Consider the following 14,297-nt stretch of genomic DNA (forward strand, 5'->3'; position numbering starts at 1 on the left):
AGATCCTACCTTATTTAGGTGTTTGAACTGTCCTAGCCTAGAGCACATCAAAGGGTAGGTAGGATAAACCACCAATCCTACAACACAGCCGTGTACTCCTATAGTTTACTGGTATTTACCTTTAGTTAGCCAATCTGGGTTCACGTGGAAGGAAGAATTTCCTTCCTGGATTTAAAAGAGCTGCGTTTGCACCTCTTTTTCTAAAGAAATCTCATTTTTCCATAGTGCTGCCTATAAATTTATTCCTTGCCTAAACCCATTCTGCAAACATATAAGAGCTCAGTATTGGAACACACAAAAGCCAGTAGTTTACAACATTGTTCTGTGTCCCTTTAATTAACATGTAGCCTAGCGATATTGTTTTCCATAACATGTACTTGCATTGCTCTGTCCATGGGCAGCCCCAGACACTCTGAAAGGACCTGGTTTAGTGTATTAGACAGGATGGACTTAAACAAGCAAGTGAGGGCACGAGGAAAACTGGAAAGGACGTACAGGCTAAGCAAGGCAATGAGGACCCAGGTTTTTTTAAAAAAATACTTTTTTTACATTAAAGATATTTTTACCTTAACCATTGATTTCATTGATCTCAGAGGGAACAAATTTTTCCAAAAGAAGAAAATGCTTCCTGCATATTTTGACAAAAAGCTTTCATATCTGAATTTAAATAAAAAATGCCTCTTCATACAGAGATGTAAAAAAATTTTAGAACAGCTTAATTTTCTTTTTATTAACTAAAACAGAGATGTAATTTGATTTGTATTCCAGTTATGGTCTCTTGCCTATAATGTAGATTGAAAATTATAGTTTGAAAAGAAATGAAGATAATCCCTCAAAGTTCTCATCGTTACACCTGAAAATGCACAGCTTTGTAATGTGGAGATGCAGTAGTGCACACAGTTCTTTGCAGGTGAGTTGAAATATGTATTACTACAAAAGTAAACCGTTCTCCTAGGCATCATTAATATTTAGAGTTTGGACATGCTGGCATCCTCTGTCAACTTTTCCTACATGGGTCATAATTCCAAATACATTCTACTAATTCCAAATTTAAGAATTTTACCACATATATGAAATCGGAATACATAAATCACTGTGATCTGAAGGATTGAACTGCTCTATTATAGAGAGTCAATGAGTCCCAAGTAAAAAGAGTATTGGCACTGTGGGATTCCAATCATTTATTATAGTTGTGATTTAGCTAACATCCATGCATCTACACTTGCCTTAAAGATTTTGCAATGTTTGACGTGAATTATAAGTTATATATTGTCCTTCTGGTTCATTAACCAGACAATGAAATTCATTATTACAAATTTGGCATTTCTGCACTTGAAAGCTAATGTCACAGAATCCCCTTACCAAGAAGTGAAAAATGGCCACAAGGCTTCAACTTAAAGCTACATTTAAACATGCTCTTTATTCTTGTATACCACTGTGCATTTTATGAAGTCATTTTAGTTCTACTCCACTGCTCTCTGCTGCTTTAGATTGATATTGGTGAAATGTTCATTTGACTTCCCTGAAACACAGCTGACAGAATGGAAACCACATTTCCCCCATAACTTACGATCTTCTGGGATGTCTCACTACTTCTTTGGTTGGAGCTAGCCAAGGCGATTGCTGTTACTATTTTATTTTAGCTTTTCAGTAAGTGCCAACAAACAAAATTATATTCCTTCCCTTTTATGGCTTTCTTCAAGGTCCTGGATTGCAGAGAAGGCATTTGCAAGGCAGAGAACATTCAAGCGAGTGTTAAACAGCTTATATTTTAACCATACAGAATTTGCAGGTCAGATCTGTACATATTTTGTTTTTTGCCACAGAGTTATTTAAAGATGAAGAGGGGAAGCAAACTCTATCCCCGTTTCTTTTGTTTTTGTTCTGGAATGAGACGACATATTTAGAAGCTTCAGAGAAGCCTCTTGGTTTTGAAGAGACAGGAAGGATTTCATGGTATGAAAATGAAAGTATAGGCAATCAACACCTTTTTATTTACGTTATGTAATTTTGGAGCCCAAAGCTAAGTTATTTCTCTTTGTCAAAGAGTGAGGCCCGCTCAGCTTCTGCTCAAGACAGACATGAACAGTGGCACGGAAAGTATACCACTGCTTGGAAAAGTGCAAAGGTTTTGCTTTGTTTTGCTTTGTTTTTTTCTCTAGAAGCCATGGTAGCTTGCCATGAAAAACAGTGGCTGGTCCAAGACGTCTGTGACCAATGCCAGACACTCTATCAACAAAGCAGGGCAGCATGGCCTCAGACGTACTTGCAGACTTTTCTTGAAGGCATCTGAGTGATCTTTAAGATAAGCGTGGAGAGCACAGAGCCATGTCACTCATAACTGTATCACCAGGGGTCAGCTGGGACCTCTCTGCCCCCACTGTGGTTGTTCCTTCACAGCCCATCTGAAGGTGACAAAGACAGTTAATAAATAATGTGTTCATCTACAGGATTATCAATTTCTGCCATCTTCCTTGACCAAATATATTGAGATTATTTAGAAGCAATAGAAGAGTACGAAGTGGACTTAGGTAAAATAGTTAAAAGGTGTAGCTGGTACCTAATAGCACTGTAACTGCCAAAAGTACTGCTCACAGTAAGCCTGTTGTGGACTGTCATAGAAACATCAAAATAGCTCTTTAATACTTAATATTGTAAATTACTGAAATCGAGGTATTGTAATCTCCCTCATGTGGCTGTGTATTATATAAAAGGATATTTTTATTCATGGTGTCTTACTGAAATAGCTATTTTGTTTTTTTTTTAACTAATTGTACTCTAAAAGTACTGCATGTTTTGTGTCTATATGTGTAGTATATTATCAACAATGATGATTAATTGTGGTACTCAACCAATTATTTAATATCTGATGCTTTAATGTAACTAATATTAAGTAGCATCTCTGAGACAGTAATGAACCAGGGTACCTCAATAGCTTATAAGATTTCACAGCTGGGCAGTGGTGGAGCATGCCTTTAATCCCAGCACTTAGGAGGCAGAGGCAGGTGCATCTATGTGAATTTGGGGTCAGCCTGGTCTACAGAGCAAGTGCCAGGACAGGGTCAAAAGCTACACAGAGAAACCCTGTCTCAAAAAAACAAAACAAAACAAAATACTGCTTTGCTTGTTTTTTAGAAACTATTTAAATAATCTTTTGTAACACAAGGATAGATGATTTTAAAGATGGTAAGTACTTTTTCCCTTTTTTCTCATCTATCTATCTATCTATCTATCTATCTATCTATAATCTATCTATCGTAAATGGAGACTGCTCGTTTGCTCTTGGCCACCCAGACACGAGTACACGAATAATCACATATAAACTATACTAATTACAACACTACTTGGCCAGTGTCTCAAGTGTATTTCTAGCTAGTTCTTATATCTTAAATGAACCCATTTCTATTATTTTATATTTTACCACAATGCTCGTGGTTTCTTACCTCTTGCTTCTCAGCAGCTACATGGCATCTGCTTCCTTTGGTAGCTACATGGCATCCCCCTGACACTCCCTACTCTCTCTCTCTCTCTCTCTCTCTGTCTCTCTCTCTCTCTCTCTCTCTCTCTGTATCTCTATTCAGATTTTCTGCTTGGCTTTACTCTGCTAAACCATTGGCTGAAACAGCTTTATTCATCAACCAATAAAAGCAACACACATACAGAGGAACATCCCACATCAATTTACTTAATTTTTGCAGGTTAAAAGAGAGGGTCATGGAAAACAAATGCAGACTGCATTCCTACCCCATCTGTGAGTAGAGACTTGAGAGAGCACTCAGACGCTGAAGCAATAAAATATATTTGAGTACCTTTTCTGTCCTCTTTCAGTGGCAAAACAAGCTTCTACCTATGTGTATTTCATTTTAGATCAGAAACTCATTCTTTTCCTCCTGAAAATTATTTTTTATCATAAAATTATGCAGATATGTTTCTTTTATTCTTTGATTGTCTCAAAACTATTTATAGAACATGATCTCTGTGTTAAAGAGATGACTTAGTGGTTAAGAACACTTGTTCTTTCCAAGATCTGGGTTTGATTGGCAGCACCCACACGGTGGTTCAAAACCGACTCTGGAACCCCAGTTTCAGGGGATCCGATACCCTCTTCTGACCTCCATGGGCCAACACACACACACACACACACACACGCACACACACAGTACACATACGTACACTTAAACAAAACACTCATACATAAGAGAGAGAGGAGGATTGCTATCCCTACAAAAAACTGAATGGGACATCGCTGCATATTTTTCTAGTAGCAGTCAACAGCTTGTAATTGAAAACCTGTCCCTGTCATGACATAAGAGATCATTTTTGCCACTTTAAACAACTCCTCTACAAAGCCTCAGCTATACAGTGGCTGTGCACTTTCCAGTTTCTAGGTAAGCAGCCGTTGAGAGGCATGTGTTTTGCTACTAGGTCTTTTCTCATTAGTCTTGCTTTTGTAGCAATGGCAGCTGACATAGATGCATTGGTTTTTCCTTAGGGAGATTATAAACTTGTAAACAAAAGAAACATAAATGTATGATGAAATATTGTATAACCTTTTAGCACTCTGCTGCTATTTTTTAATCTCAAAGGATAAAGTATACATTATGATGTGAAGTAAAAAGAACATTTAGAAAACAATTTTAGACATACAACTCATATATACACATACATACATGATGGAGGTGGGTCTTTAGCTATCTGTTGCTTTCATTGGTTAATTAATAAAGAAACTGCTTGGTCCTGATAGGACAGAAAATTAGGTAGGTGGAGTAACAGAACAGAATGCTGGGAGAAAGAAGCCGAGTCAGTCAGTCACCATGATCCTCCCACTCCAGACAGACGCAGATTAAGATCTTCCCTGGAAAGCCACCTTGTGGGCTACACAGATTATTAGAAATGGGTTAGATCAATATGTAAGAGCTAACCAATAAGAGGCTGGAACTAATGGGCCAGGCAGTGTTTAAAAGAATACAGTTTCTGTGTAATTATTTCAGGGCATAAGCTAGCCATGTGGGAGCTGGGGCGGCCGGAAATCAGCCTGCCGCTCCTTATTACATATACACATAAATACAGAGGATTTGTTTTGGGAGACTATTCTCTTTTCTAAATAAGTGCCTATATTTTCATATCTTTATAATTAGCAAATCTGTGTACATAATTATAAATATTAAAACTAATTTCATAAAAACACAAACATTGGAAGTATAAACTGGAGTGTGATGAAGCCTTGTGGTTTTACATGGCTTGATCTTGGCTGGCCAATAGCTTGTTTTCTCTAGAATATGGGTTAGTAAGTATTATACGAGGCAATAATGAAACAAAAGACAATTTCTCCCCCTCAGTAAAAGATTAGAAGAGTTGAAAAACAGACGAGCTGAACAGGAAACCAAGGTTCAGGGGGTAAGATAAGGGAAAGTTGAGAAACAAAGGGGGGGTGACTCACAAGAAAAATAATATTTCCTGAGTGGTCCTGCCAATGAGGTACCTTTCAAAGAGGGAGAAGCAAATGCTCCCTCTGTCAGACATGTAATACGGTGGGACTGTCCTGACGTCTTGCTTATGTCGTCACCTGCTGTGTTGTAAGGGACTGTTTGATATGATTCCCCTCACCCCAGCATGTTATCTGCAAACACAGAATGACCTGGGGTTGTGAAAACCAATGTGAATCCAACCACATGGTCCCAGAGCTTACATGTTTTGTGTTTTTCCACCTCTCAAGAGAATTCTGAGGAAATAGCGTAAGGTACAGTTTAACTTTTAGATTTTTTACCATGGTAATAGTTATAATACTGGCAGTTAAGAAAAGGCAAATACAAGGATTTTTTTTTTTTTAGACAGAAAAGTAGAAGCAGGGAGAGGCTTAAATTAGGCACAGTTTTTACTGGTCTCGGTTTTCATATGTAACACAAAAGGAATGGTCACTGGAGCATGAGCGGTGTCTTCAATTCCTAACCCCGACACTGGCCTGATGGCCCCAACAGATAAAACTAATATTTCAGAATCTCAGATCCCTCATCTGTAAAAGGCTTTCATGATGCCATCTTACAGAGGAACAGAGAGGATGAACGAGGCGCAAGTCAAAGCATCACCAGAATCGAGCACAAAACTGCTGGCCGGCAATCAACACCCCTTCCCCTTTCCTTGATGGCAGCCTTGGGTGTGTGATGAACTAAGTGCCTTCTCCCAAGGACTTTTATCAGTGGCACCAGCATCCCATAGAAGGTGGCAGTTTATACTTAGATTCTTAGGGATGGGAAGTGACTTTAAAGTTATCTCCCTCCTTTTCTCCAACTGTCCGTTGTCTCTTTATCTATACTTTTTGAGATTTTTTTTCCCCATTACACAATCCAAGATCACCATGATTCTCAGTCTTCCATTATATTGGATTTTCACTTAGAGCAAAGAGAACCTCAAGTGTACATGAAAGGATTCCATTTTTGAGGCAGAGAGCAAATGAGACTCATACTGGTTAATATTGTCTAGAGTTACATTGATCTTCCTTCTTTTTCTTTTCAATATACATTTATCTATCATCTCTATATCTATCTATCTATCTATCTATCTATCTATCTATCTATCTATCTATCTATTATCTGCCTACCTACCTATCTATTGCTTCATGTAGGACATTCTCTCTCTGTCCCCTCTAGATCCTGTATTTTTGGTAAAGCCTTGTCTCACATTGACACTAACCATCTGGATTCTCTCTCTATTGGGTCTTCAGAAGTGCTGACAACACAGACATACTAATTAGAAATTCCTGGGCCTTAATGCCATGTCACTCGATCAGAGACCTTGCTAAGGGGTGCAGCAATATGTGTGTGTGTGTGTGTTTTTTTTTTGAGACAGGGTTTCTCTGTGGTTTTGGAGCCTGTCCTGGAACTAGCTCTTGTAGACCAGGCTGGTCTCGAACTCCCAGAGATCCGCCTGCCTCTGCCTCCCAAGTGCTGGGATTAAAGGCGTGCGCCACCACCTCCCAGCAGCAATATGTGTTTAATGAAATGTTTGTTAAAGTTGGAGCATCAGTAGGTTAAACAGTTACACCTAGTCAATGCTAGCAAATTTTTGACACTAGCAGTAAACCAAGTCACCAAGTCCCAGCATCAACGTTCTTTTCCCTGTGAATCTATCATTATGGCCACTCTCTCCAAGGCAATTTAGGTGTTCTGTAAAGTGTTAAATTAGTTCATGCATTCAACAGACTCACAATGTGACATGAGGAGTAGGTCTGTATGACTTGCCTTCTTTCTTCCTTTCCACTTCCTTCCTTCCTTTTAACTTCCTTCCTTTCTCCCTCCCCTTCCCTCCCTCCCTCCCTCCCTCCCTCCCTCATTCCTTTCTCCCTTGCTTCCCCCTCCCTCTCACTTTTCTTGGTTTTCTTGACAGGGTTTCTCTGTGTAGACCTTGTTCTTTGGAACTCACTCTGTAGACCAGGATAGCCTCAAACTCAGAGATCCACCTGCTTCTGCCTCCTGAGTACTGGGGCTAAAGGTGTGTAACACCACTGCCTAATTGTATAGCTTTCTTAAACATGTCCTTAAGCCTTCTAGGGAGGAGAGAAAAGTCTTTCACCTTGTGTTCTTTTAAAACATTGACAATTTAATATCTTCTTGGTGTCAGGAACCTGTGACTCACTTTATAGATCTCAATATTAAAGTCAAACCTCAGTCAAAACAAACAGGAAAACCTCCAAATGAAATGATCAAAATGACCAGAATTTAAACAGCTCACAGATGCACCTTCCTTCCACAGACATAGTAAATGTTAGCAACTCTCTGGCTTGGCAGTGGAGGATGGAGGGTCTGTCTTTGTCGCTTGCATCTTGTGAAGCTTCATCACACACCTGAGCTACATCATTTTCTGGTGTAGCTGTCAATGTGGCCCAGACAGAGAAACATTTGTGAAGCAAAAGAAAATGAAGGGCTAAAGTTGGTTGGGATTTCTATTTCTGCTTGGTGGTTTGTTGCCCTTGGTGCACTGTCTCATCCACAAACTGTGGGTTTCTAAGTCAGAGAAGCTGTTCTCTCTGCTAAGACAGAAACCAGGACTTCGACTGTGAGTTGGAAACGAAGCTGTCCAATTTGTCTCAAGCTTCTTGTTGTCATTGATGGTGCTTCAGAGAATTTGTTGGAGTGTTTTCTCTTCTCGCACAATGTAACCAGCCCCACGAGTGGATTTTCTAATTTATCTAAACGTGGCTATTTTCCCTAAGCTTGATTATACTGTATGGTTTCTTTGCCTAGATTCATTTATCAGAAAAATGAGCATCAGTTTAGGAGCAGTTTGCAAAATAATTTTAAAGCACAAGTTACAAAAGTTAAATACAAGAAAGGATGGGTACAACAGAAGTACCATAGAAACATGGAGAAGCGGTTTTCCAAAGGACATTTACTGTTTCCCTCTCTCCTCAAAAGACTGCAGAAAGGCCAATATATATTTTTGTGGGGATATAAGAATTATCTATTGTTTGTATTGTCAGTGGCCTGTATTTCATTAATTCAAACTTTAGGAACAGATTATATAACCTGCTTGTTGTGAGAAACAAAGCATTTTAGTACAACGACCACTTCACACACTAAGGCCACACCTTCAATCTTGTCTGGAGCATGATAGGCATAGAAAGCAGAATACTTAGAATTATTTTCTCTGTATTATCCTGTTATCATTTTCACTCGGCACAGCCCTGGACATGTTGTAGACTGCCTGTTACTGTTGTCCCTTCATTAAGGATTTGTGTAGTTTGAAGGACACTCTTCAAACCTATAAAAACCTATAGAAGAGGTGGCTTAAGTTCATTTTCACAGATTACCTGGTGGGAGTTTATGGATTGAATGGCATCAAGAAATAACATTAGGCATGATATCTGAGCGACAGTCTCAGTAAAGAAGCTGTTAAATATTAAAGCATGTTTATAACATTTTAAAACAATAATAAATATTAATACCAAGCAATCCCTTTACTAGCATTAAACTTACATGTTATATGAAGCAGCAACTTGTCACTTGTCAGTTGGGGAGTACACAGAAATAATTCTTTTTCTGCACTAATCTAGCATTCTTTCTTCTTGTCATAGAGATGGCTGCACTTTTGCCTTATGCTAATCTGGGAGGAAAGTCAATGATAGCTCGTAGAACGCTCACACACATTTTTTTTTTTTGCCTATCTAACCTGAAAAAGTTCTTTTGTAGGACTATTTTTTCCATATTTTTTTTTTTTAGTTTCAATATTTTTTTGTGCATGGGGATTTTCTTTTCATTAAACATTTCCAGTGATTGGGAATATTTTCACAATCCATTTGGAAATTTACCCTAAAAAGTATAATCTAATCAAAAGTATGCCGTGATCTCCCATGAGAAAGAATGAAACCAAAGGACCAGCATATTCGGAGCTCACAGTGTTTCTTATTTAAGGCTCCAACTTCAGAAAAATGAACCATGGTTTATTAACTTTTCTATTAATTAAACAACTAATTGGGTGGGGGGAGATTAATTCTAAAATTGTTTCCGAAGACAGGAAGTCTGATGCTTAAATCCAATTTTTCTGTTAGTTACTGTTTTGACTGTTTGTCCTCCTTTTCATGCACGTCACGACAAAACTGATGTAGACAACTACCTCTTCTAGTAACACTTCTAGTGTTGCCTTGTTGCTACAGCTAGTCACACGATCATTCCCAACCATGGTGGCTCCATGACACTCTGTTTTTATTTCCCAGTCATGTCAAAACTCAAGCAACATAGACTTTTCCACCTTCCAATTACAATTGTCAGGCTCATTCAAATTTTTATATCCACTTTTTCTGCTTTCATTTTCTTGCTCGTCTTATCTACCTCTATCGGATATTTTACATTATTATATAACAGATATTTATTTACTTCATAACTACTTGTTGAATGCTTTCTGACTCTGACCCAAAGCTTGGTGTGCATTTACATGCCAGGATAACAGCAGTGGAGAAAGGGTCCTAAGGTATCAACAAATAAACACAAAATCATCAAATTAACTACAAAATTAAATATTTATGATAAACATCTGGAAGGCAAGTTCACTCTAGAGAGCCATGTGAACAATGTGAATAGATCTCAATTAAATTTTGGGATGCCTTGATTAGACATAGCATGTCAGTATAGTTCAGTATAGTCAGTATAGTTCAGTATAGTCAGTATAGTCAGTATAGTTCAGTATAGTCAGTATAGTTCAGTATAGTTCAGTATAGTCAGTATAGTTATAGTCAGTATAGTGAGTATAGTTCAGTATAGTCAGTATAGTTCAGTATAGTCAGTATAGTCAGTATAGTCAGTATAGTCAGTATAGTCAGTATAGTTCAGTATAGTCAGTATAGTCAGTATAGTTCAGTATAGTCAATATAGTCAGTATAGTCAGTATAGTCAGTATAGTCAGTATAGTTCAGTATAGTCAGTATAGTCAGTATAGTCAGTATAGTCAGTATAGTTCAGTATAGTTCAGTATAGTCAGTATAGTTCAGTATAGTCAGTATAGTCAGTATAGTCAGTATAGTTCAGTATAGTCAGTATAGTCAGTATAGTTCAGTATAGTCAGTATAGTTCAGTATAGTTCAGTATAGTTCAGTATAGTCAGTATAGTCAGTATAGTTCAGTATAGTCAGTATAGTCAGTATAGTTCAGTATAGTCAGTATAGTTCAGTATAGTCAATATAGTCAGTATAGTCATTATAGTCAGTATAGTCAGTATAGTTCAGTATAGTTCAGTATAGTCAGTATAGTCAGTATAGTTCAGTATAGTCAATATAGTCAGTATAGTCATTATAGTCAGTATAGTCAGTATAGTTCAGTATAGTCAGTATAGTCAGTATAGTCATTATAGTTCAGTATAGTCAGTATAGTTCAGTATAGTCAGTATAGTTCAGTATAGTCAGTATAGTCAGTATAGTTCAGTATAGTCAGTATAGTCAGTATAGTCAGTATAGTTCAGTATAGTCAGTATAGTTCAGTATAGTCAATATAGTCAGTATAGTCATTATAGTCAGTATAGTTCAGTATAGTTCAGTATAGTCAGTATAGTCAGTATAGTTCAGTATAGTCAGTATAGTCAGTATAGTCAGTATAGTTCAGTATAGTCAGTATAGTTCAGTATAGTCAGTATAGTTCAGTATAGTTCAGTATAGTCAGTATAGTTCAGTATAGTCAGTATAGTTCAGTATAGTCAGTATGAAACCAGTCAGAATGAAACAAAGTTCATTTAGAAATAAGTTCTGTCCAAAAGAACAGTAGTTTCAAAAGCAGTGGAAGATTTCATAGAAATGAGGCCGTGTAGTTACAAATCTGGGGAGAGAATTGTCTTTGATGTGTCTGACTTTATCTCCATTTTAAGACAGCAAGAGTAAGTTTGTTTCTTGGGGACAGTTTCAAAGCAGCTAGCTGAGATGCTCCATCATCACAGACTACTCTAACCAGGACTTAAGATTTGCAATTTCCTTTTAGGCAGAGACTAGGCAGCAAATGATACAGCTAGCTCTTTCAGAACTTGATAATTATCCCATTTTTTTTCAGGGTACCCTTAAAGATGCCATAACCCCCAGACAGCAGTAAGTAAATTTAAGAACATGATACTACATATTCCCAAGATGGATGATGATAACCTTCAGAAGTTTTTTTTTTATTGTACAGGATTATTTAAGCTGTACTGGGTTTTTTGTTTTTCCATATGAAGCTGAATATTGGCCTTTCAAGTTCTGTAAAGTTTGGTGTTGAAATATTTAATGGGATCACTTTGAATCTTTAGATTGTTTTTGATAGGATGACTATTTTTACTATGTTGCTACTACTGATCAGTATCTTCTATCTTCTGATATCTTCTTCAAAAACTTGATTTTTTTCATTCTTTTAGAGACAGGGTTTCTCTGTTATAAGTTTGGTGTCCTAGTACTTACTCTGTAGTACAGGCTGGTCTCAAACTCAGAGATTTTCATGCCTTTGCCTCCCAAGTGCTGGGATTAAAGACATGCACCACCATCTCCTGGCAAGACTTGAAAGTTTTTAATCATTATTTGACTTCCTTGCGAAGAGTTACTCCAAAGTATTTTATATTATTTGTGGCTACTGGGATAGGTGTTATTTCCGTGATTTCTTTCTCAGTCTATCTGTCATATGTATATAAGAGGGCTACTGACTTTTTGATATAAACTTGTATCCTATCATTTTGCTGAAGGTGTTTATCATATGTAGGAGTTCCCTAATGAAATTTTTTCAATCATTTATGTAGACTATCATACCATATGCAATTAATGAGACTTTGACTTCTTCCTTTCCAATTTGTATCCCTTTGATCTCTTCCGGTTGTCATATTGCTCTAGCTAAAACTTCAGGTACTATATTGAATAGATATGAAAAAAGTGGACAGCCTTGTTTTATTCCTGATTTTAGGGGAATAACTTTGAGTTTCTCTTTCTTTAGTTTGATGTTGGTTGTTGGCTTGCTTTACATTGCTTTTATTATGTTGAGGTATGCCCCTTGTATTCCTACTCTATAACGTACTTTTATCATGAAGGACTTGCATTTTGAAAAAGGCTTTTTTGGCATCTAATGAGATGATCACATGGTTTATTTTCTTTCAGTTTGTTTCTCTGGTGTATTCCACTGATTGATTTTCTTATGTTTAACCATCCCTGAACCCCTGGGATGAATCTTGGTTAGTCATAGTGGATGGTCTTTTTGATGTATTCTTGGATTGTGTTTGTGAGTATTTTATTATTATTTTTTTCCAAGGGATATTATTTTATTATTTTTTTTACTTTTATTTTTTAAATTTATTTATTTATTAAGGATTTCTGCCTCGTCCCCGCAACCGCTTCCCATTTCCCTCCCCCTCCCCCGATCAAGTCCCCCTCCCTCATCTGCTCGAAGAGTAATCAGGGTTCCCTGACCTGTGGGAAGCCCAAGGACTGCCGACCTCTATCCAGGTCTCGTAAGGTGAGCATCCAAACTGCCTAGGCTCCCACAAAGCCAGTACATGCAGTAGGATCAAAAACCCACTGCAATTGTTCTTGAATTCTCAGTATTCCTCATTGTCCACTATGTTCAGCTAGTCCGGATTTATCCCATGCTTTTTCAGACCTAGGCCAGCTGGCCTTGGTGAGTTCCCAATAGAACATCCCCATTGTCTTAGTGTGTGGGTGCACCCCTCGTGGTCCTGAGTTCCTGAGTGAGGTAAGCCAGACCCAAAAAGAGGAACATGGGATGTACTCACTCATATTTGGTTTCTAGCCATAAATAAAGGACAATGAGCTTATAATTCATGTTCCTAGAGAAGCTAAATAAGAAGGTGAATCCAAAGACAAACACATAGGCATCCTCATGAATATTAACCTTCATCAGGTGATGAAAGGAGACAGAGACAGAGACCCACATGGGAGCACCGGACAGAAATCTCAAGGTCCAAATCAGGAGCAGAAGGAGATGGAGCACGAACAAGGAACTCAGGACCACGAGGGGTGCACCCACACATTATTATTATTTTTTTGTTTTGTTTTTCGAGACAGGGTTTCTCTGTGACTTTTTTGGAGCCTGACCTGGAACTAGCTCTGTAGACCAGGCTGGTCTCGAACTCACAGAGATCCGCCTGCCTCTGCCTCCCGAGTGCTGGGATTAAAGGCATGCGCCACCATCGCCCGGATTTATTGAGTATTTTTGCATCAATGTTCATAAGGTAAATTTGTCTTTAATTTTCTTTCTTCATTGAATCTTCGTATGGTTGGTTATCAGGGTGACTGTGGCCTTATAAATGAATTTAGCAATGTTCTCTTGAATTTCTTCATAGTTTTGAATAAAGTGTCTTCTATTTTTCATTTTGTACTGAGCCCACAAATTATGTTGACATTTGAATGAATAGCACATTCTACAATGAATGAATGATTCAAGAACCAAATGGGCCAAATAGGAATACTTCTAGAAAACATTTTTTCCTCTTGGTGTCTCACTCCAGGTATATGAGTTTCAGTTAAATCACCACTTCTTAAATAATACATTGAATTACATTGAATTCTACACTAACGTTGCTATTTGTGATATTTTTGAAAAAAAAAACTCAACAAAATCATATGCCTTCATGAGTATCACCTTTTGAATCTACATTCCCAACACTGCTGAGAAAGAAGCAAGACAGCTTTACTAGACCATCCATGCCCTTTCTTTCTACAAAATTATGTTGTCTGCTGCATACAACAAAAGCGAGTGGGAGTTCTTAAGGTGGAGAAAACATTTTGTCCAGGATTCCAATTGAAACAAATGTGGAGAGCTAAAGAAAAGAGAGCAGCAGCAAAGACT

This window comes from Microtus oregoni, unplaced genomic scaffold (genome assembly GCF_018167655.1).
Source record: "Microtus oregoni isolate MIOR12 unplaced genomic scaffold, Mior012 000010F_ref0000083, whole genome shotgun sequence".
In the NCBI taxonomy this organism is placed as follows: domain Eukaryota; kingdom Metazoa; phylum Chordata; class Mammalia; order Rodentia; family Cricetidae; genus Microtus; species Microtus oregoni.